We start from the raw sequence: 24,300 nt of genomic DNA on the forward strand, positions 1-24,300 counted from the left end.
GAAACACTTAGAGATTCACAGTGCACATAAGCACTGAAGGAATCATGCAGCAGATAAATGCATTGAGCTTTGTTCACAGTAATTTTCCTACTTCATCTGACCTAGGGGCATCCAATTATCCCTGGTCTTTTCTCTAAGTGCTTTCCTTTTCATCCTCTCAGGTCATCCTCCCAATAATCCCCTCATCACAGTTGCAGAAATGGGGTTCAGAGAGGTTAAATGACTTGCCCACGATGGTCCAGCTGGGTAGCGCCAGAACCAGCTGCTTTCTCTCTGAGTCCAAGGCCCTTTTCTTCACATCTGGAAGAAACAGCTTAATATATCCCTTTCTGACTAAACAACCACAGAATCTGTAAATCACTGGATGGGCTCTTAGGATTACATTGCCCAACAATTTCATTTTCTTGGCAATGAGAAAACCAGAGAGGGGAAGTGATTTTTCCCAAGAATTAGGAGTGGCAGAGCCAGAACGGGCACCGAGCCTACTAACCTCCAAGCCTGGCTGCCTTTACCTAACACCTAGGGCTCACATGTCTGGCGGAAGCTCCTCAGCCATCTTCTTTAATTCCATCTTCCCTCCCTCCAGAACTAGAGCAATGTGTCCAACAGACCCTTTTGAAACGTTGATGGAAATGTCCCATATCTGTGCTGTCCATTCTGCTAACCACGAACTCCATGTGGCTATTGATCACTTGAAATGGATCTAGTACAAATGAGGAACTGAATTTTTAATGTTATTTAATTTTAATTAACTTACATTTAAATAGTCACACGTGGCTAGTGGGTACCATATTGGATAGGGCAACTCTAGAGACTGGAAATCATAGTGAGTCTATAGACCTAATCCATGCAATTATCATATGAGTAGAAGATCCTTGTGATAAAAATCGAGTCTAAACTACCTGGCCCTTCTTAGGGGCAACATTTAGTTTCATTTAATGGCAGGGCACAACCTGGGACAACTTTGCTCAAACCTATTCCTCCCTTCCCTGGCAACATCCTACCCATCCTTCTAATCTAGGTTCAAAAGCATCCTCCTTCAGGAAGCGTCTGATGATTTATTTTTCTATCATCAAGCAGAGTGAAGGGGTTCTTCTATGGAACACCCACATTTCCTATACTTGTCCCCAGATGGATGAGAAAGAGGAGAATTCTTGTATTGCTGAAAGCCCTTTGGTGAGCAAGTAGATGAGAGAGGAGAGAGTTGCCTGTGGGGAGAGTGTGGCAGGGGTGCTTGGGGAGTGGTGTGAGACAGATAAGGAAGACTTAATTAAAGGAGATAAGTGATGGGTTTCCCTGGTGGCACAGTGGTTAAGAATCCGCCTGCCAATGCAGGGGACACGGGTTCGAGCCCTGGTCCGGGAAGGTCCCACATCCCACGGGGCAACTAAGTCCACGCATCACAACTACTGAGCCTGTGCTCTAGAGTCTGCAAGCCACAACTACTGAGCCTGCACACCACAGCTACTGAAGCCCGCGCGCCTAGAGCCCATGCTCTGTAACAAGAGAAGCCACTGTGATGAGAAGCCCATGCACCACAACAAAGAGTAGCTCCCACTCGCCACAAGTAGAGAAAGCCCACACGCAGCAACGAAGACCCAATGCAGCCAAAAATAAATAAATTTTTTAAAAAAGGAGATAAGTGATATGTGACTTAACCTTTTACTCTATCTCCCCTATAAAATCTTTGGTAAAAGTAGACGTTTCAAACTATAGTGACACATGAATAAATCTCACATACAATGTTGAGAGGAAAAAGCAAATCTCATGCTTCACAATAAAAACACTCAACAAACTAGAAATTGAAGGGAACTTCCTTAGCCAGATAAAGGGCATCTGTGGAAAAACTCAGAGCTAACATCATACTTAATGGTGAAAGGCTGAATCCTTCCCCCTAAGATCAAGAACAAGACAAGGATTCTTGCTCTTGCTACTTCTGTTCAACATTGTACTGGAAATTCTAGCCAGGATGATTATTCAGGGGAAAAAAAAAAAAGGGCTTCCCTGGTGGCACAGTGGTTTAGAGTCCGCCTGCCGATGCAGGGGACATGGGTTCGTGCCCCGGTCTGGAAGGATCCCACATGCCGCAGAGCAGCTGTGCCCGTGAGCCATGGCCGCTGGGCCTGCGCGTCCAGAGCCTGCGCTCCGCAGCGGGAGAGGCCACAACAGTGAGAGGCCCACGTACCGCCAAAAAAAAAAAAAAAAAAGGCATACAGATTGGAAAGGGAGAAGTAAAACTATCTTTATTTGCAGATGACATAATCTTGTGCATAGAAGATCCTAAGGAATCCGTCCAAAAAAAACTATTAAAATTACTAAATGATTTCAGCAGGGTTGCAGGATAAAAGATCAATATACTAAAAGTAGTTATATTTCTTCTATATATTGACAATGAGAAAATTGAGAATGAAATTAAGAAAATAGTTTTATTTCCAATAGCATAAAAAAGCATAAATACTTAGGAATAAATTTAACCAAAGAAGCATAAGACTTTTGAACTGAAAAACTACAAAATACTGTTGAAAGAAATTAAAGACCTAAATAAATGGAAAGACATCCCATGTTCTAGATTGCAAGATTTAATACTGTCAAGATGGCAATACTCCTCAAATTGACCTATAGATTCAATGCAATCCCTATCAACATACCAGCTAACTTCCTTGCAGAAACGGACAAGCTGATCCTTAAATGCATATGGGAATTCAAGGGACCGAGAATGGTAAAAACAATCTCAAAAAAAAGAACAAAGTTGGAAGACTCACACTTCCTGATTTAAAAACTTATTACAAAGCTACAGAAATAAAGACAGTGTAGAACTGGTATAAGAATAGACATAGAGACCAACAGAATAGAATTTTGAGTCCAGAAATAAACCCTCACCTTCGTAGTCAATTGATTTTTTACAAGGGAGCCAAGACAATTCAAATGGTGGTGAGACAGCTGGATAGTCACATGCAATAGAATGAAGTTGGACCCTTAACTCACATCATAAACAAGGACTAATTCAAAATGGATCAAAGACCTAAATATAAGAGTTAAAACTACAAAACTCTTAGAGAAAACATAGGGCAAATCTTCATGACCTTGGAGTGGGCAATGGATTCTCAGATATAACAACCAAAGCACATGCAACCAAAGAAAAAGTTGATAAATTGGACTTCGTCAAAATGAAAAATTTTGTGTTTCAAAGACAACAACAAGAAAGTGCAGACAAGCCACAGAATGGGAGAAAATTTTTGCAACTCATATATCTAATAAGGGACCTTGTATCTAGAGTATATAAAGAAGTATTACAACCTAATAATTAAAAGACAGCCCAATTACAAAATGAGCAAAAGATCTGAATAGACATTTCTCCAAAGAAGGTAAACAAATGGCCAATAAACACATGAGAAGACGCACAACATCATTAGCTACCAGGGAAATGCAAATCAAAAGTACAATGAGATACCACTTCACACCCACTAGGATGACTATAATAAAAAAAGGCAGACAAAAACCAGTTTTGGTGAGGACATAGAGAAATTGGAACCCTCATACATTGCTGGTGGGAATGCAAGGTGGTTCAGCCACTTTCTGAAAAGTCTGGCAGTTTCTCCAAAAGTTAGTCATAGAGTTACCACATGACTCAGCAATTCCACTCCTAGATATATAGAAGAGAAATCAAAACATGAAAACATGTCCACACAAAAATTTATACAGGAATGTTCACAGCAACATTATTCATAATAGTCACCCAAATGGTGGAAACCACCCAAATGTCCATCCTCTGATAGATGAATAAATAAAATATAGTATATCCATATAATGGAATATTTGTCAACAATGGAGCACTGATGCATGCTACAATGTGGATGAACTTTGACATCATTAGGCTAAGGGAAAGAAGTCAGACACAAAAGGCCAGGGATTCCATTTACAGAATTCCATATGTGGAATGCCCAGAAAGGGCAAATCTATAGAGACAGAGAGGAGCTTAGTGGTTGCCAAGGTCTGAGGGGGGCGGGGAAGGGGCGTAATGGTTAAGGGGGTGGCAGTGTTTTGTTGTGAGGTAATGAAAATGTTCTAAAATTGACTGTGGTGATGGACACACAGCTTGTGAATACACTAAACATTTGTACACAGATACATTGAATTGTACATCATAAATGAGTGAGTTGTATGGCATCGATAAAGCTGTTTACAAAAAGCAAGTTGCAGATGGATACATATAACATGGTATCATTTATTTCTAAAATTAGAAACGTGCTAACAACACTCTTTTTTAGGAACAACAACACTCTTTTCTAGGAACAAGTACAAATGCGGTGAAAACATAAAGATATGCATGTGGATGAGAAACACACAAATTCAGGATGGTAGTTACAAGCCAGGGAGGGGATGGTTAGTGGATGAGGGAGAATGCAGGGTGCTTCTACTATATTTGTAACATTGATTTCTTAAGCTTGGTGATTGGGTGTTCCTGATATTATTTCATATACATTTTTTGTTTACTTAAATGCTTTGTAAACACTTTTCATAGACATTCGCTAACATTTTGGAAGTTGGCCATGTGTGTCTGATGCAGGTAGGTGGGAGGCTGGCCTCAGGAGCCCCGGACTGGGTGAGTACAGGGCCAGACCGAAGAGAGCTGGGCCTCTGTGGGTTCCCCACACCCCGGAGACGTATTTTGAATGGAATCAAACAGGGTACCACCTCTGGAGCATCCTGGCTGGCATTTCTGCGGCAAAGAACTGGAGCTTTGTGGCCAGTCAGCCCCTGGCTTGAATGTCCACTCTGCCGTCCGTCATTAGGGTCCTGACCTTGTGCAAATTACTTGACCTCTCTGAGCTTTACTTCCCCACCTGCCAAATGGGAAAAATACCACCTACTCCTCAAAACTGGTGCAGATTGAACACATAAGCCCGCACAAGGTGCCCAGATGCCCCGCCTGCTCTGCATGAGGCTCTCGTCTGGACCCCACTCCCCTCCCGTCTGTTCCATCCTTCACTCCTTTTCAGGGTGTGTGATCGGCCATCGGTCAAAACTCGCTGAGTGGAATTAACTTTGAGAGCCAGGCTTCCTTTCTCTCTTCCTCACTACTTTGAAAAGGCCTGTGAAGAGAGCTCCCCTCACTGCTCTTAAAAATGAAGAAATGTATAAATAAGCTGGCTGTGTCATTCTCCATGGGTCATTTTTGTATTCCCAGCTGTTGTTCATCAATTCCCAGAGGCTCGCAGGGCAGGGCCAGCCCCCTGCGGCCAAGGGAAAGGATGATGGGGTGTGTGTGTGTGTGTGTGTGTGTGTGTGTGTGTGTGTGTGTGTGTGTGTGTGTGTGTGTGTGTGTGTGTGTGTGTGTGTGTGTGTGTGTGTGTGTATCTGTCTGGAACCTTCCCCCATACAGCCAGGTGGGCTCTCTCAGCCCTTGTTGGAGGCTAGAAGTTTGGATGCCTTGGTCCAGGCCCTTGGCAGGTAAAATCCAAGTGCATCTCAGCCCTCCCTGCCAGGGCAGCCCAGAACCTGCGGGGAGAGCCAGGCCTCAGAAAGGGGGCCTGAGGGACTTCCCTGGTGGCGCAGTGGTTGAGAGTCCGCCTGCCGATGCAGGGGACACGGGTTCGTGTCCCGGTCCGGGAAGATCCCACATGCCGTGGAGCGGCTGGGCCCGTGAGCCATGGCCGCTGAGCCTGCGCGTCCGGAGCCTGTGCTCCGCAACGGGAGAGGCCGCAACAGTGAGAGGCCCGCGTACCGCAAAAAAAAAAAAAAAAGGGGGCCTGAGGCCAGACGGGCAGAAGGGATCTGGGCCTGTGCTGGGAGCTGACCAGGTTGGCTGGTTGTGCTGGAGCAACCGTAGGAGCTGCTGGGGAGTTGGTCCCATGGAGGTAATTCCAGCCACTGAACAGAACCTGGGAAGTGCATTCTCAGAGCTCTGGGCTCAAAGCTTTTGCCTCCAAATGTCTGTTCCAGTGCAGAGACCTGGCAGGGGGCCATTCCTTTGATTGTTCTGAGACTTAGCTGGTTGGTTTGGGGAGGGCTGTGGTCTCTGTGCTTGGGTTGGGCCTCAGGGCTACCCAAGGTCTGTGGCTGATAGGAAAGGGGAGCAGGGTGGCAGGGCCCCGTGGGACCCAGTGGGTGGTGCACTGCCCAGTGTGGCCCCCAACGGTGCCCACGCATGTCAGAGCACAGGCCCTGCTTGCTCCACTTCCGGCTGAGCTGCAATTATCCCACTGTGACTCCCTGGGGTCACAACTTAGCCTGGAAAATGCTGCATTGCTGTAGCTCTCCCATGGCCCTTTGGGACCACATCTGTCCAGTGACTGACCCTTATTAACTGTGGTCTTCCTGGCCAACAGCGGGCCAGGATGGAATGGGATGGATGGTTTTAGGAACCAAGGAAAAAGTGATGGTTCATTCTCCCCACTCCCAGTCATTGCTCTGGGATCCAGCTGGGCCATTCTACCCCCAGATGAGGGCCTTCCAGAAGTCAGGGTCCAGGGCTGCCACCAAGCCCTTTTCTTCTCCGACGGGCTCCTGGGAGTTGCAGCTTATGACCCACAGCCACCAGCCCTCCTCCTGTCCCTCCACTCTGCTGCCAAAGCCATCCATCTATTGATACAACTCAAATAGGGCTGTGTCACAGGCCTGCCTTCAAAACGCTGCTTTGCTCCCTCTATGGACTGAGGCCCCCAGATGTGTTTCTGCTTGGTCGGCATTGAGTTGTTTAAAAATTAAGCTTTGCAAGAAAAGCTGGCGTTTCCAGCTTTTTTTTTGAGACACCGAGCCCTATTCCTGAATAACCACAGTTGGCTGGACTGAGCACGATGCCTCTCTAGGCAGGTGTTCCTTGGGGAACAGTCTCCACCACTCCCTATTGTCTTACAGCCAGTATCCTTCCTCATTACATGACCTGCCTGGTACCTCCATGCTCTTGAGTTTTCTCCTCTAGTCTCCAGGCAAAGGCTTGGTGGGGCACTAGATGACATGACCTCTGTCTGCTTTCCTGCTCAGCCCTCCATTTCCTCCCTCCCCTCAGCCCTACCCCCCAGCATAGTGGCCACACCAATCTCTCTGCTCACCAAACCAGCCAGGTACCTACACACCTCTACATCCCATGCAGGTTCCACTATCTGTACTCCTATATATCTTCATTTAGCAGATATATATTGAGCATCTATTATGTATGGTGGATCCGAGCCAGGCACTGGGGATAGAAAGATAATAAGGCCCAGTGTATTAGTCTGGGTTCTCCACTACAAATTGGCAGTGGAGAGAACTAATAGGATAGATAGATAGGTAGATACTTATTATAAGGGACTGGCTCATGCAATTATGGAGGCTGAGAAGTCCAAGATCGGCAGTCAGCGAGCTGGAGACACAGGAGAGCCAATGGCATAAGTTCAAGTCCAAGTTCAAAGGCAGAAGACCAACGTCCCAGCTCAGGCAGAGCGAAAGAATTCTTTCTTACTAAACCCTTTTCTATTCAGGTCTTCACTGGATTGGATGAGTCGTCGTCCTCCCTGCCACACACACACACTCTGAGGAGGGCAATCTGCTTTATTCAGTCTCCTGATTCCAATGTTAATCTCATCCAGAAACATGGGCACAGACACACCCAGGATGGTGTTTGACTGAATGACTGGGCACCCCATGGCCCAGTCAAGTTGACACATAAAATTAGCCATCACATCCAACCCCTGCTCTCCTGGAGCCTACAACTCAGCAGGGTATTCAGAGAGGCTGGAAAAGAATTCCAAAATAAGCAATAAGTGCAGGAGGAATTCTCACTTTTATTTCAAGCCTCCCCTCCAATAGTACCTCCTCCAAATCTTTTCTGATCTCCCCGTATAATCAGTGACTCTCTCTTAGATGCTCCTAGACACATATCTCTCAGGAGAGATGATGGTTTCTCTCTCTCTTTTTACAATACATAAAATGTTCTAAGTCTACAAAAAGGTACAGAGATAATATAACAAAGTCCCATGGACTGACCAGCCATCCTTAAAAGACAAAGCATTGCAGATACAGCACTGCCTAGAGTGGCCAAGTTGTCCCCATCTGCCCAGATTTTTCTGGTTTTAGCACTGAAAGTTCTGCATCCTGGGACCCCTCAGTCCTGGGCAAACCAGGATGGGTCACCCTAGAGCAGCCCTCCTCTACCCTCACCTCTGCGTATACCCTTTCCTTGAAATCATAACCCCCCAAGCTTCCCATCAGAGGAAACCATTGATTTATTAAAATTGAGGGTTATTTCACTTTGTTATAAAGAAGAAACTAACACACCATTGTAAAGCAATTATACTCCAATAAAGATGTTAAAAAAAAATTGAGGGTTACCATTTGTGTGTCTTTCTTTATACTTTAATCAATCCCTAAATGATATTGGAGTGCTGTTTTGCACACGCGTGCACGCGCACACACACACACACACACACACACACCAGACTGAGTCCAGAAAATTGGATGGCCCTTTCCTGATGGGTGGTGGCGTTATGAGTATGGGAAGCAGTGGGTGAAACTTCCTGCAACTTTGAAGGCAAAAACTAGAAGAGCAATAAACTGCACAGCACAGAAAGCAGAAAGGGGAGAGGGAAGGTGGGGAGGGATGATGTGGGAGAGAGGGGACGAGAGCAGAAGTCGGAGGAGGGAGACAGGCTGTCAGAAAAGGATCAGAGAGTGAGGACCCAGGTGGAGAAGGTCTTCAAGAAAAGAGAAATGTGCAAGGGCTGTCTGGAGCAGTGGCTGCCAGCCTCCTCTTTGGATGCTCCTGCGACATCCTCAGGAAAACCTACAGTCCTTACCAACGTGTAGGGGTAAACAGGTGCTTTCAGGGAGCCCTGGGAAGAGGTACCAGAGCACCACTGCTGATGGGAGGATGAGGCTGCACATGGGGCAGCTGACAGACTCCTAGTGCTTCCCATGGTTTCCAGCTGCTTGTGCCTGCGCCCCACTCAGCTCCGTGAGGGATCCTGACGCATGGTAAGTGTTTGATATTATTTGTGGAAGGAGGAAGGGAGGGAGGAAAGGGGGGAGGGAAAGAAGAGAAAGAAAGAAAGAGAAAGAAGAAAGAAAGGAAGGAAGGAAGGAAGGAAGGAAGAAAGAAAGAAAGAAAGGAAAGAAAGAAAGATAAAGAAAGAAAGAAAGAAAGAAAGAAAGAAAGAAAGAAAGAAAGAAAGAAAGAGAAAGAAAGAAAGAAAAAGAGAGAGGGAGGGAGGGAGGGAGGGAGGCAGGGAGGAAGGAAGATGGGAAGAGTCCAGCAGTGGTCTTTCCAGCCAGGCCATAAGAGCACGATCTGCAGAACAGGGAGGGAGGTCGCGTGCCATGGCACTGCTGTGGCCCTTGGAGCTGGGAGACACTCAGGGACTGTTCGTTCTCTGATTTCTAAGCCCGGCATGGAGGCAGGGAAGAGCTGGGGTGGGGGTGGAGGGTGGAGAGAGACAAAGGCACAGAGCAGAGGGAAGTGGAAAGGGGTGGAGGCGGGCTGCTTAGCAACCGCAGAAGATTTAGGGAAGTGGCAGGACCATTTCTCCCTGTCCTCTAAGGCAGGATTTTTTTTAAAGAACTGCTCACACGCCCACACTGGCTGGTCTGTTGTGGCTGCTCTGAATTGGGCTTCTCTGGAAGTCAGGGCCATCGGAGGAAGGCTGGCGGCCACGTGTGCGGTGGGAAGAGCCACAGGAACTAGGGGAACATTCTCCAGCCCCTCAAGGGAAGGGAAGGAAGGCTCGCAGGAAGATGTGGGGACACAGCCTCACTCTCCTCGCAGCTTTTGTCCGGCTCCTCCAGCTGCCCCTCCTCCTAGGCTGCCAACATCAGGACACGAAGGTGTCTGGGGACCTTTCTTTCCGTTTTCTTTTCCCCAGGACCCTGTGAGCAGCCCAGACCCTGCTCCTTCCTCCCCACTGAGAATTCTCTGTTGCTTTTCTTTCTTAATTTGATTTTCTCTGGCTCAGAATTGAGATCAAAAGAAGAAATTCTTTCCAGCCTTTTAGGAATAATTCCCAGACTCTCCCACTGGAAATGCATACATAATAACCATAATTATTTTAAAAAAATTGTTCGTACTCTCGTATTCATTTATTTTCCATCTCTGCTGCAGGCTTGGGGAGGAGGGGGGAGAGGGGAAGTTTCGAGAGTGCCTTTGGGGTTACAGATCAACCAGTATCAAATAGTGGGCAAGCTGTGAGGCATGGCCCGCTCCCTGGCAGTGAGAATTTTCGATGTGCCAGCACTTCAAATCGTTAAACACCACGAAATCACCTGGTGGGAAGTTATTCCCTTTCTAATTTGTTTCAATTGTCTTAATTTCATCAAGTCTGGAGCTGGTGCTGGGTGGGTCCTTACCGCCTCCCTGACACTGGCTAACCTTCCTTTTAACAGCAGACCTCAAGCTTGGAGCACAGGAGAGCAACTGGCTGCAATTTAATAACAGTGTTGCTTTGCATTGTGTTTATTTTGGGGCACCGTCAAGGGACATTTGCATTATGGCTGGTTCCTTTTTAGAGGAAAGACAGATAAGCAGTAAATCACAATGGAGGTGGAACAAGGATTAACGATGGAGGCTTTTGGAAAGGCCCCCAGTTTGTCAGCCTCCCATCCAGGGTGCTGGCTTTGCACCTGGCAGGCTGCAGGTCAGGCTCCGGGAAGGATCCTGTTTGAGTTCACCTGGTCCAGTTGGTCAGCAACTGGCACTGAGGGAGTCTCGGATGAGAGCTTTTAATTTTGGTTGGTGCCAGTTCGCCTGGCTTTGCAGCCCAGCTATAGTCCGTTCTGTTCCCTGGGATTACAGAAGTCCACACATCAATGCCCACTTTGGGATATCAGGCTGTAAAGTGTGGGCGGTTGCCAGACACCGGACCCCAGATTCCCCTCTGGACACCTCTGCTCTCTCCTCTCGGACCTGGGGTTTGAGTGGAGCAGACCCACTCCCGACTCTGGGGCTGGCACGCCATCCGGACCTGTCTCTCTCTGGGCAACTCATTCCTCTGACCACAGTGATGGATGGGTTCAGGGATGGGCAGTGAGATGCATGGAGATTTTTGCTGGGAATGCTGGGGCTGGTTCTTTCCTGCTGGCCTGGATCCTAAGAAGATGAGCCGGGAGCTCCTACAGCCATTTCTGCCACAACGAGGAGGGAGCCAGCAGGGAGGGAAGAGGGCTGAGAAACTGGGAGAGAGAGAAAATTGCTCTTGATGGTTCTGCTTCCATCCCTGGATCCAGCTGTGCCTGCAGTTAGCCTCTACCCTTGGCAGCCTTTAGAGCTCCCTTCTGAGCCAACACATTTCCCTTTCATGTAATCCAGTTAGGATCGGCGTTTCGGTCACTTGCAACCACAAGAGTCTTAACTGATGAAATGGCTCGTGCAAATCCTTGGCCACTGAAAGAAAAAGAGCTCAAAGGGCACGTTCAGTAGATGTGGGTGAGTGGCACCGTCACTATACACAAACACCGGCACGGGAGAAGCCGCCACTGTCCTAGGAAGCCACACATTTCAGATCATTGTGTAGATGATGCGGGTTGAGTACACTGCATGCAATGGCTTATTTAATCCTTGTAACAGTCGTAGCGTGTGTGAATACTTTTATCACCATTTTATAGATGAGAAGATTGGGGCTCAGGGAGCCTCCTTGCACTTTAGTGGCAGATCAAGGCTTGTTCCTCAAATTGGGAGATTGGGACTGACACATACACACTACTATGTATAAAATAGATAACTAATAAGAACCTACTGTATAGCACAGGGAACTCTACTCAATACTCTGTAGTGACCTATATGGGAAAAGAATCTTAAAAAGAGTGGATATATGTACATGCATAACAGACTCACTTTGCTGCACAGCAGAAACACAACATTGTAAATCAACTATACTGCAAAAAAAAACCTCTGTAGTCCCAGCCACCCCTCCACAGTAAACAGTAGTTTGCTCACTGGACTGTACAAAACTCTGAGACTCTGTGATTGGCAGGGAACCAAGGGGGCGGTGCTGTCAGGCAGCACGTGATGATGCTCATGTCACAGGTGATGTGAACGCTCCCCCTCCTGTGGTACCCAGCCAACATGGCTGTAGTGGGAGGGCTGGGGCTGCAGAAAGGGAATCAAACTCTTTTTATCCCTGGCCACTGAGGGACAGGCAGAAAAGGCCCTGGGTTTAGATCAGAACACGTTTGTACTCATTAGCTGGGTGACTTTGGACACTTAATCTTTCCAAGCCCCAGTGGTTTTCTCATCTGGAAAATGGAGACCTCCAGCCCCCAGCCTCGCTCATCCCACCCAGCTACTGGAGCATCAAATGAGGGCAAAGATGTGAAAGATTATTTGCAAAATAAAAAGTGGGGCTGCAGGAAGAAAGGAATAACTTGATTTCCCAGAGGTGGATGGGCAAGTGTGGACAAAGGTAAACCAACCACCTACATCTCCTCCTCCCCATACAGGGCCTGAGGGAGGCCAGCCTTGCAGTGACCTGAAAGGAACCTTTCTGTCCCCAAGGCAGGGAGAGATAAGAACTGTGAAGCAAGAGAAGCAAGCGCTGCTCCCTGTGCTTGGGGGTTTATTTTTACCCTGTTATCTCCGTCCTGAAATGTCAAGCATGGAGCCACCTCACCCCCCAGCCATGAAACGAGGCAACACAGCCTGGAAACAGGCCCGTCTCCCTCTCTGTTCCTCTGCCTCTCCAAGAGAGTCACAGTGCTATGGTGACGGGAGGCATGGAAACCCTGAAATAGAGAAGTGGGAGGAGAGACCTTTTATTTGGGTTCTGGAACAGGCTCACTTCCTCCTAGAGGCCCGGGGTGCAGAGGAGGCCCTTGGCACTGTCAGGTACCTATTCTAAGATTTCCATCATATGGGCTCTTTACATTGCAAGATGCAGAAATCCTTATTTAAATTGGGTTATGTAATAAAGAACATTTAATTGGCTGAGGCCACTAAAAAGCCCAGCAATAGGTCAGGCTTCAGGCGAGGCTTGATCCAGGGGCTTGATGCCATCACAAGGACTCATTTCTCTCCTCTTGGCTCTGCCTTTTGTGGTGTTGGCTTCATGCTAAGGCAGCATGTTGTGTTCCCCCACAATCTCTAGCAGTTCCAGAATCTTCCTCCGTGGTCACAAATGGTTGCAGTGGTCCTAGACCTCACATCCATAGACTGGTGCTCCCAAGGAAGAGAGAGGAAAGTTCTTTTTGCCAGAAGGTCCCAAGGAATGTCTTCTTGTGTTTTGTTGGCTCTGACTAGGTTCTGTGCTCATCCCTGAGCCAATCACTTGGATGTAGGGGCAGGATGTGAAGAATGCACTGATTAGACTGAGACAAACTAGATTGCCAAGAACAGGGAAGCAATGATTTCCCAAAGGAGATTTCAGGCACTGCCCCCGAAAGGTGATGGAATGGAATGCTGAACAACAAGCAGGAGAACGTTTTGTGGCTTATTTACTTTGTACTTTCATCCTCTCCTACCCAGGAAAGCCTCCAAGATTAGGGGTGACTCTTCTTATCCAGAAACAGGCCAACATTAATTTCTTCTCTTTCCATCTATAGGTTTACATGGGGTTCTGAGTTCTAAGACTTCCAGGTCTGTCACTTTCAAAATTTCTCCGAGGCAACAGAATCTCCCCCAGGCTGATGGGTAGGTGCAGGCTGAAATGTCATCAGTTTATGTGCCAAATGCTTCCTTTAAATTCAAAATAAAATTCACACTCTAAACCCCAGCTTACCCATCACTCACCTCCCTGAAACACGTTTAGCCACATAAACTACTTATTATTCCTTAAACAAACCAATCACCCTTGTGCCACAGAGCTCTCCCATTTGTTCTTTCTCTCCATCTAGAATGCTCTTCCCTTAAATCTTTTCACAGTTGGCTCCATCTCATCATTCAGGTTCTGCTCAAATGTCACGATTCCTGAGAGGTCTTCTCTGCTCAGCCTAGCCTGTAAAACCATCTGAAATTCTCCTGTTCCTTGACGGTTTGAGTGGCTCTCTCCCTCCACTAGACTGTAAGCTCCACAAAGCCAGGGCTATGCTGGTCCTACTGATATGTGTACCTTTCTGGTTCTGTGCAGACACATTGTAGGCACTTGAGAAATATTTTGGGATCAATGAATGAAAAATCTTTTCTGAATGGCCTTGGAAACTCTTACAGGGCAGGGCAAGTTCTTATATTTTTTCCTTGGCTTTAACTTGGTGCTTACAAAAACAATGGGCATAAAAGAGATGATACACAATACTATTTTTCAAATAAAGATTTGAAAGGATTGGCTGAAAGGATTTTCTCAAAGTTGCACCCAAATAAGTCCAGAAAGATACCTGGGAGCACTGACTGCTTCTTTGAGGAGGAATTCCCTTTCCAAAGCAGTGCATGTGAACATTTGAAGGCATGAAAGTACAAAGGGGGAAATGGGGCCATCTTCCAATTCAGATCTCTGAGTATGGTGGCATTACTACCATGCACAAGTAAAAGCATGAAAACAACATGTGGGGACTTCCCTGGTGGAGCAGTGGTAAAGAATCCACCTGCCAATGCAGGGGCATGGGTTCGAGCCCTGGTCCGGGAAGATCCCACATGCCACAGAGCAACTAAGCCCGTGCGCCACAACTACTGAGCCTGCTATCTAGAGCTCGCGCGCCACAACTACTGAAGCCCGCACGCTCTAGGGCCTGCGTGCTGCAACCACTGAAGCCTGTGCGCCTAGAGCCTGTGCTCCACAACAAGAAAAGCCACCACAATGAGAGGCCCACGCACTGCAAAGAAAAGTAGCCCCCGCTCAATGCAACTAGAGAAAGCCCGCGCAGAGCAACGAAGACCCAATGAAGCCAAAAATAAATGAAATTAAAACAAAACCGAACCACACGTGATGATGACACTCTTTATTCCTTGACCCAATGAGACAGAGTAAGACGAATGTCCCATAAGAAAAGGAAGATTTCATCCTGTCCATTGCAGACCCATAAATCAATGTCAAAACCTCAGCAAGCTGATGACTCGGAAGGAACCCCCATGCTCTCCCTGGACGCAAACTCTCCCCAAGGAGGCCTGTAACAGTCCTCAGGACAGCCAGGTGACAGTGTGGATGGCCCAGTGCAGGTAATGGAAACTCGAAAACACACCTCCTACACATAGACATCATTGTCTCATTACTTGGTAGACAACACACCATCTGGGGCAACACAAGGATTCTTAGTCATTGCTAATTCTCTGCTCACCCAACCAGGTCGATCCCTCTCTTAGGCTCTGAACTTTGCTCACAGCACCCTGAACTTTGCTCTATAGAACTGGCCAACATTTGTAATAATAATAAATAATAAATCTATATTTAGGTGATTATTTGATTAGTCTCCATCTTCCCCACTGGACTCCAAACTTCTTAAGTGCAGGGATAGATCTCTTTAGCTCATTACTATACCTAGGCATTCTACCTGTTCTTAACATGTAGCCCGTGTATTTTCCCTATGTACTTTCTGAATGGAAGAATGGATAAATGAATGGAGCTCAGGGCCTGCTGGGAAGACACCTCACAGCCAGCCTGACTTAGCTGGAAGAGAGTACAGAGGCTGAAGTTTTTTCAATGTCAATCAGACCTCGTCATCACATGATTACCTTGTCTTCTTCATCAAGGCATCTCCCGTGCCTAGAAGAGTACCTGACACAGAGTAGTGGATCAACACATATTGGGAGAATTAATACATGAATGGACACTTCCCCAAGAAGCTTGGTTACCTTCTTAAGATAAAGGCCTGGAAAGGGAGAATGGGGGAAGCTACAATATGCAAATATCCTGAATTAGACCCCAAAGCACCATTTAGGTCATTCCCTTCAGACTCAGTGGGTCTGGTTCTAGGAGTCACTAAACCAGCAGGTCAGCATGGGGACAGATGGACTGTAAACCAAACTAGTTTTCTTGAGACAATGCTCCCTTGGACTGTGGGCACCACGTCCTGGGGTAACGTACTTACGTACTTAAAGCTTAAGTGAGTTATGGCTTCTGATTCTCATCACACACACTGAAAAACAAAAACAAAAACAAAAAAAAACAAAGCCAGGAATGGTACTGTACCTTAGGAGACAGCCTGCCCCAGTCTCTGCTACCAGGCCGGGAGGGTACGGAAAGGGATCTTTCTTCTCCATTGCCACATCTTCCTTCCTGAGGGATCTGAGTCCAAATGGGTCTCTTTGTGTCTGAAGTTTAAGCAACCAGGGGTGCAGATATTTGGTTGGTGTCCCTCCTTTGAGGGTGAGAGAGGTCCAAGATCTGCTGTTCGATCACCAATCCAAAATCAAACATCAAAAACCTCCCCCAAACCATTATGAAAAACCACCACAAAACCAAATTCCTAAACATGCCTGGGTCTCCAGCCCACCCCAGCCCAGCAAACAAAAGTGGCTCACCTCTGAACTACAGAATCCCTTCCAGAACCACAAGGAAAGGGAAAGGGATTTACGGTTTGTCTCAGAGTTGTAGGCTCTGGCTTGCCCCCAGGATGAGTTCATTATTTATTCTTAGAGACGGGACTCGAATTAAACAAACAGTGCCTATAAATAGAGCAGGATACACTCAGCTCGGTGTCACTGGAAGGTCCTTTTCACAGGGACAGATGCACTAAATGGATGTTCTCAGGTTACCCTGCTGGTACTACGTGGGGAAGGGTTGCCCTCTTTGTAAGCGTGGTTTAGGAGGGGAAAAAAAAGCAGGTGAGTCAGACATTGGGATTCGGCCCATTTCTGTCTTCTTCATCTCTTTTTCTAAACGCTCATTCACATAATAACCGAGAGGGAGCCACAGAGGAAGGATGTCGCTCTATAAACACCCTGGCCGGGCACTTTGGCAGGTCCCCTCTGGGAATGGATCCTGGTTCAAGCTGTATTTGACAGAGCGTCCTGCTCTTTTAGATTAGATTGCAAACTCCCTAAGGGAAGCGACCGAATGCTCAGATTTCTTCTTGGTTTTCCCCATTCTGCCAAGTACAGGGATGACTAGGGTTTCAGACCTTGAGCCATGAATTAAAGGACCCTTTTTAAGCATGGCCAGCTTTGCGGTGCGGAGTATGCGTTCCAGGACTGGTGAGGCTTTGCTCTGAATTGCATTGAGCTGTATGCTTGAAAGGTAATCACCTCTCCATGATAGACCAGTGGGGGTGGAAACATCTAGAATAACTGTGAATAAGCATCAAGCAATGTCAAATCACTAGAGCAACAACAAGAGCAACCATGGATTCTGCATTTGGCAAGGTCATTTGAGACACTATTCTAATCATTTTGTAGGGGCTTCCCTGGTGGCGCAGTGGTTAAGAATCCGCCTGCCAATTCAGGGGACACGGGTTCGAGACCTGGTCTGGGAAGATCCCACATGCCTCAGAACAACTAAGTCCGTGCGCCACAACTATTGAGCTTATGCTCTAGAGCCTGTGAGCCACAACTACTGAGCCCGCGCTCCTAGAGCCCGTGCTGTGCAACAAGAGAAGCCACCGCAATGAGAAGCCCGCGCACCGCAACGAGGAGTAGCCCCCGCTCGCCGCAACTAGAGAAAGCCCGCGCGCAGCAACGGAGACCCAACAAAACCAGAAATGAAAAACAAAAAACAATAACAAGCGCTTTGTAAAAGCTCATGTAAGCTTTCCAAAAACCCTACGAGGTAGGGACCATTATTATCTCTATTCTACAGATGAAGAAACGGAGGCACTAAGAGATTATGGCCCCTGCTCCAGGTCACACAGCTGGTAAACTGGGATTGGAAATCAGGCAGTTTAGCTCCAGAGCCTGGTCTCCTGTGGTAGAAATTGAGTACTTGGAGTAAAATCTGTTGGTTATACCGCCTGGTGCTGGACTAAGCCCATAACTCCCCATCAACATGGGACCCAGGACAGGCCAATGACAATGAATCTCAGGACATCTGCTGGGAATGCTAGGATGAAGAGGTGCTGAATTTGCCTCTGGAGAGGAGGGCAGCCTCTGGCACTCCCATGGCCATCCCGGTGCAGTGGGGGAGCCTGGATGAGAATGAAAACAGCACTGAGCAATAGCAGAGCTGAAGAACAGAGCCTGCAGACATCATTTGAACCCTGAATCCAGCTGGACCTGATGCCGGAAGCTACTCCTCAACTTTGCACTTTCATGAGCCAATATTTTCCCTTTGCCGGGTAGGCCTGTCAGAGTTGATTTTCTATCACTTGTTGTTGAAAGATCTCTCACTGAGAGACGCTGGCCCATAAGAAAACATCATTTGGGTAAACTGACCACCCAGTCGCATCCAGAAGTAAGAGCTAATCCTGCACTCCCTTTTCTCACCCTGTTGGTCTCTTCCAGAAACACATACCGTCCTGCGATCATGCACGTGCTCAACGGCTCCATTCTCCGTTTACTGAAATCCCGAATACTGCTTCCCTGCCGAGGCTTCCTCTGTCGCATCTCTCAGAATTACCTACGGCCTCACTTGGTTGTCATGCTACGGAGCTTATTCTGCCTTGCAATACAGTTAGCTATTTACAAGTCATTCGTTAACATTTATTGAAAGCTTCCTCCGTGTCATATCCTCAGCTCAGTGCTGGGGATTCAGGAGGAATAAAATCAGCATATATCTGAAATCTTTCTCAGTGCCGGGCACTGTGCTTAGCGCTTCACATGCATCAATTATGCCATCACATCTCCTAAAAAACCCCCGCAAGGTAAGTACAAATAACATCTCCGCTTTACATGTAACAGGATGATTAATTAGGAAGTTACGGAGAGATACAGAGATCAAATAGATAGGAAATTGCAAAGGGAGTTACCAGATGAAGATACAGATTTTCACAGCAAATACTTTAGAATTAGGTTCACAACTCTAACCTCTCCAATTTCACGGGTCCCTAATCCACCAAGAGGATAAAAAAGAATCGACAGATATTCAGAGAGGATTTTACGATGACTTTTTTGGGGGGCGAATACCATGTTGTCCTTCACTTCCCAACGAACACACACGCAGAAGGTGGGCATGTTTAACCCGTTCTTGCACCTCAAGTCTCGTGAGAGCAGCTTCTTCAAGATACTATGGAGAGTTTGGCAAGAGGTTCCTGTATCTGGGGAGATGGAGGCTATCCCCTGAGCAATCCAGAGGGTGAGAGATGTGGCTAGAAAGCCAAGAAGAGGATGAGTATTTCCTAAAGACTATCAACGGACCTCACAGGAGCGAGCTGACTGATGGATCATCTTAGATTTTGTCTCACAGGGTGGCTGAGAAGAGCAATGAGTCGTCATCAGAAGAGGCTGGAGATGAATCACCAGATTCTTGGGCGTGTGAAGGGGCTGGTGGTATGAGTTGCATTAACCCATGCTGGGGACTCTCTAATACCCGTGAACATGACCCTCGGCCATGATCCTGTGTGGTACCTAAGCATACCCAGAGGATGCAACATCTTCTTTTGATTCTAATAGTCAAGTAAGTACAGGCATACCTCATTTTATTATACCTTGCAGATAATTGCATTTTTTACAAATTGAAGGTTTATGGCAACCCTATGTCAAGCAAGTCTATCAGCACCATTTTTCCAACATTTGCTCACTTCGTGTCTCGGTGTCACACCTTGGTACTTCTCGCAATAGCAAAAAGATTATGACTTGCTGAAGGCTCAGATGATGGTTAGCAATTTTTAGCAATAAAGTATTTTAAAATTATGTGTGTATGTAAATTATGTATGTACTTTTTTAAGACATAGTGCTATTGCACACTTAATAGGCTACAGTATAGTGTACACATAACTTTTATATGCACTGGGAAACCAAAAAAATTCATGTGACTCTCTTTAATGCAATATAGGCTTTATTGCCGTGGTCTGGAACCGAACCCACAATGTCTCTGAGGTCTGTCTGTACCTTCCTCCCCAACCCTTATTTGTCCTGAATTTTCTCTCTTCTACCCCCTTGTGTGTGTTTGTTGGGGGAAGATGGTGAGTGTCTATTTCCCTCTTCCCTGAAGGTCAGTAGCCCATTATGATGGGTGGATGGAGGAAGAGGAAAAACAGGTTTATCTTTAAATATAGTATGAGGTATTATTAATAATTGGATGGGACATTCTAATTTTGGAAATGAGACTAACTTGTGACTTAGAAATCATAGGACTTAAAAAAAAAAACTACGAGTGAAAGGAAAGTCATGGTTCCCCCCTGAAGTTTCCATCCAGTGCCAAGATAAGGACTTAACCCACTGAAACTGCAGAGAGATAAGAGGAGGCAAAACTAAAGTTGGCTTCGTGATCTCATCCCCTAAATTCTCCTAGACAGAAGGCCAGGCAGGTTAAGTGACCTACTCAGGGTCCCAGAGCCAGTGAAAAAGGCAGAAGCATGTTCTTAACCACATTATTAAATTATTTCCACCCTCAAGGAAATTACTCTCTCTTCTGTTCCTAACTGACCTAGTCTTTTTTTTTTTTTTTTTTTGCGTTCGCGGGCTTCTCACTGTTGCGGCCTCTCCCGTTGCGGAGCACAGGTTCCGGACGCGCAGGCCCAGCAGCCATGGCTCACGGGCCCAGCTGCTCCGCGGCATGTGGGATCCTCCTGGACTGGGGCAAGAACCTGTGTCCCCTGCATCGGCAGGCGGACTCTCAACCACTGTGCCACCAGGGAAGCCCCTGTACAGCCCACTTTGCTGTACAACTGAAACTAACACAGTATTGTAAATCAACTATAGTTCAATTAAAATTTTTTTCTAAAAAGAATATGATTCAAAGACCAGCAAATCTAGAGAGTTTCCTATTTCCATCTACCAAATGCTTTGATGATGATTACGATGATATTGGTATTATTAGCATGATCACTGAGACTCACTCAGTTCCAGGCACCAGGATGAGTGCTTTTTACATGCTTTCTGATTAAATCCTAGCAACCCCAGGCAATGGATCCACCTGTGCGTTAGCCCCACTTACACGGGAGGGCACTGAGGCTTGGAGGAGCACCTCACACAAGGATGCATAGGCAGCTAACAGAGCCAGATTTCAAACCAGGCCTGATACTGGAGCCACACTTCTAGCCAGGGTCCCTGGAACCTCACAGCCACCCTCCCCTCATGGCTGGGAGTTACCTGCAGGGAGTTTCCTGCTGCTATGCCTTATTCACTAAAATGGACCCTCTCACACTGTTTCTGTTGGTTTCCAATTAAAAAGTTTATTTGATCAGACCCAGTCACACAAAGCTGTCAGATCTTGAATTTTTTGAGAGCAAAAACATGGGACGTGCTTGGGGAATGGGCAGAGGGATATGATTTGTAGTTATGAAGGTGGTGACAGGACTGAGGGTCTTCTCTACTATTCAGGACATGAGTACATGGGACGTAGTCTAAGGCAGAAGCCAACATCCAGTAGAACTTGGTGACCACAATCTGGATCTCTCTAGACCTGTGATCTATCCCACTGTGGGATCAAGCAAAACCAGTGCTGAAGTTTTTCACCTACACCCACAGTGGGGATGTCTCCAAAAACTATTTATCGACACTATCTAGATGACAACTTTAGTGCAGTAGTTGAGAACACAGCCTTGGGAGTCAGATTGCCTTGGTTCAATACCTTAGCTATGCACCCTCCATCGAAGCACTTAGGTTCTGAACTTTGGTTTCCTAACCTGTAAAATGGTGATGTAATATCTTCTTCTTGGTATTTATGAAAGTCGTTAGTCTATTCACAAATATTCCAACTCCCCTTCCCCTCTAGGTACATGATAAAGTTATTATTATATTTTTCATCCCCTTTGAAGTTAATCATGACCGTGTAATTTGCTGGCCAGCAAAATAAGAATGAAAGTGATTTCTCACTACCAGAGGAAGCTTTAAGAATTGATGACCAGTTTGATTTTTAACTTCAGGTGTTTCCAGTAGCCCCCACCCTGAGGGTCTCTGATGAGCCCTGCCCCTCCTCCCAGTTCTAATCACCACTGGATATGTAGCAGGAGGGAGAAATATATCTTTGTTGTCTTAAGCCAATGAAGTTTAAAGATTGTTTCTTACCACAGAATAACCTAGCCTATACTGACTATTACAGGGTTGGTGGGAGGATTAGATATAAAAAAAATGAAGTTTCACTAAGATACCTCTGTACACCCACAAGAACAGCTATAAACTAAAAGAGAGACAATAGCAAGTGTTAGCAATGATGTGGAGAAACTAGAATCCTCATATGTTGTTGGTAGGAACGTAAAATGGTGCAGCCACTTTGGAAAACAGTTTGCCACTTTCTTAAAAATTTAATCATAAGCTTACTGTACAACTCAGCAACTGAACTCTTAAGTATCTTCCCCAAAGAAATGAAAATATATCTCCACACAAAGACTTGTATTTGAATGTTCACAGCAGCATTATTTTATACCACAATAACTAAGAAGTTGGAACAATCCAAATGTCCGTTATACACCAATGTGGTATATCCATACGATGGAATACTACTCAGCAATAAAAAGGGAACAAAATACAGATGGTCCCCGACATGATGTCTGACTTGTGATTTTTCGATTTTACAGCGGTGCAAAACTGAAATGTATTCTGTAGAAACCATACTTTGAATCTTGACCTTTTCCTGGGCTAGTGATATGTAACATGATTCTCTTTCATGATGCTGGGCAGTGGCAGTGACCACAACTCCTGGTCAACCATGAGATTGTGGGGGTGAACAACAAATACACTTACAACTGTTCTGGACCCAGACAACCATTCTGTTTTTCACTTTCAGTACAGTGTTCACTAAATTACCTGAGATATTCAACACTTTACTATAAAATAGGCTTGGTGTTAGATGATTTTGCCCAGTTGTTGGCGAATACGTGTTCTGAGTATATTTAAGCTAGGCCAGGCATGATGGGTGGCAGGTTAGGTGTATTAAATGAACTTTCCGCTTATGAGATTTTCAATTTATAATGGGTTTATTGGGATGTAACCCCACTGTAAAGTCAAGGAAGATCTGTACTGATATATGCTACCACACAGACAAACGTCAAAAACATTGCACTAAGTGAAAGAAGCCAAAAGCCAAAGACTACATATTGCATGATTCAATTTCTATAAAATGTACAGAAAAGAGAAGTTTGTAGAGAGGCAGAAAGTTCAGTGGTTGCCTGGGGCTGAGAGTGGGAGTGAGAATTAACTGTACACAGGTTTGAGGGAGTGTTGGGAAGGGATGGGATAGTCTAAAACTGGATTGTGATAATGACTGCACAGCTCTATGTATTTTCTGAAAATCATTGAATTGTATGCTTACAATGGGTCAATCTTACGGTATGTAAATTCTATCCCACTAAAGCCATTAAGAAAAAACTGAGCACAACATCTGGCACACGGGGAAAGCTCAGGAAATGTTTGTTATTATTCATCATTTTAGGGATGAAATGCTAGGACTGAGCCTCTACAATGAATTAATTAGGAGTAAAGATTTGCACTTAGTGAAGAAGGGAGGTCTGGCGATTGGGGCTTGTCAGGGAACCCCATTCTTATACCCCCCAATTTTGTATGTCCTCTATGCTGATCACCACCTGTAACAGGCCAGTGGATACTTACACTGTCCTGCACCAAGTTCCACTTGGAGACCAGGGGTCAGGGTCAGGTATCCTAGCCCCAGACTATTGCTGTCCTCTGCTGACATTCCAGGATGCCTTGAAACTGAACCTTTTCAAGATGCTACAAGCAGACTTAACCTGGTCTGGCTGAAAAGTGTTTCACTCTCCATTGCACCCTATCCTCAAACCTGTATTGTCAACAACAATTCCCTGGTGGTGCAGTGGTTAAGACTCTGCGTTCCCAATGCAGGGGGCCCAGGTTCAATCCCTGGTCAGGGAACTAGATTCCACATGCATGCTGCAACTAAGAGTTCTCATGCCACAACTAAAGAGCCAGAAAGCCACGATCAAAGGAGCTGGTGAGCCACAACTAAGGAGCCTGCCTGCTGCAACTAAGACCTGGTACAACGAAAAAAAAAAAGTTGGAGTGGGGGAAGGGCAGGAAACCGGCCTGGTACACGCAGTTGTCTGTCAAGTGCAGCTGTAGCATTTGCAGACCAGCTGATGAAACTCCGAACAATTATGACTTAGGCCTTAGGGCTCCCCAGGTAAGACAAAACTGATTCAGAGAGGCCTTGAATCCTAGTGGGTTAAAGTTTGAAGGGTCACAGTTACAGTATCACTGATAGAAAGATGGAGTCCAGCCCTTCACTAGTCTGTTCAGGCTGCTATAACAGAATATCACAGACTGGGTGGCTGATAAGTAACAAAAATGCATTGCTCACAATTCTGGAGGCTGGGAAGTCCAAGATCAAAGTGCTGGCAGATTTTGTGTCTGTGAGGACCCACTTCCTAGTTCATAGATTGTCATCTCCCTGTAACCTCACATGG

At 46.2% G+C, this 24,300-nt stretch overlaps 1 protein-coding gene across 3 annotated transcripts in view; it reads right to left on the reverse strand.

The window, feature by feature from the left end:
* The window catches only part of MRTFB (myocardin related transcription factor B), a 263,871-nt gene extending 247,453 nt beyond the window's left edge, over positions 1 to 16,418 (reverse strand). For 2 of the 3 annotated variants that reach the window (XM_082671119.1, XM_082671122.1), the window contains exons 1-2: positions 16,352 to 16,416; positions 16,020 to 16,141 (exon numbers count right to left, since the gene is read on the reverse strand). The gene's annotated coding sequence lies outside the window, so the exon portion shown is untranslated. Of the gene's footprint in view, positions 1 to 15,922; positions 15,967 to 16,019; positions 16,142 to 16,351 lie in introns of all 3 variants that reach the window. The other variant, XM_082671121.1, reaches the window with a different exon arrangement.
* Between the last annotated feature and the right edge of the window lie 7,882 nt (positions 16,419 to 24,300).

Source organism: Grampus griseus (genome assembly GCF_964374135.1).
Source record: "Grampus griseus genome assembly, chromosome: 14".
Classification (NCBI taxonomy): Eukaryota; Metazoa; Chordata; class Mammalia; order Artiodactyla; family Delphinidae; genus Grampus; species Grampus griseus.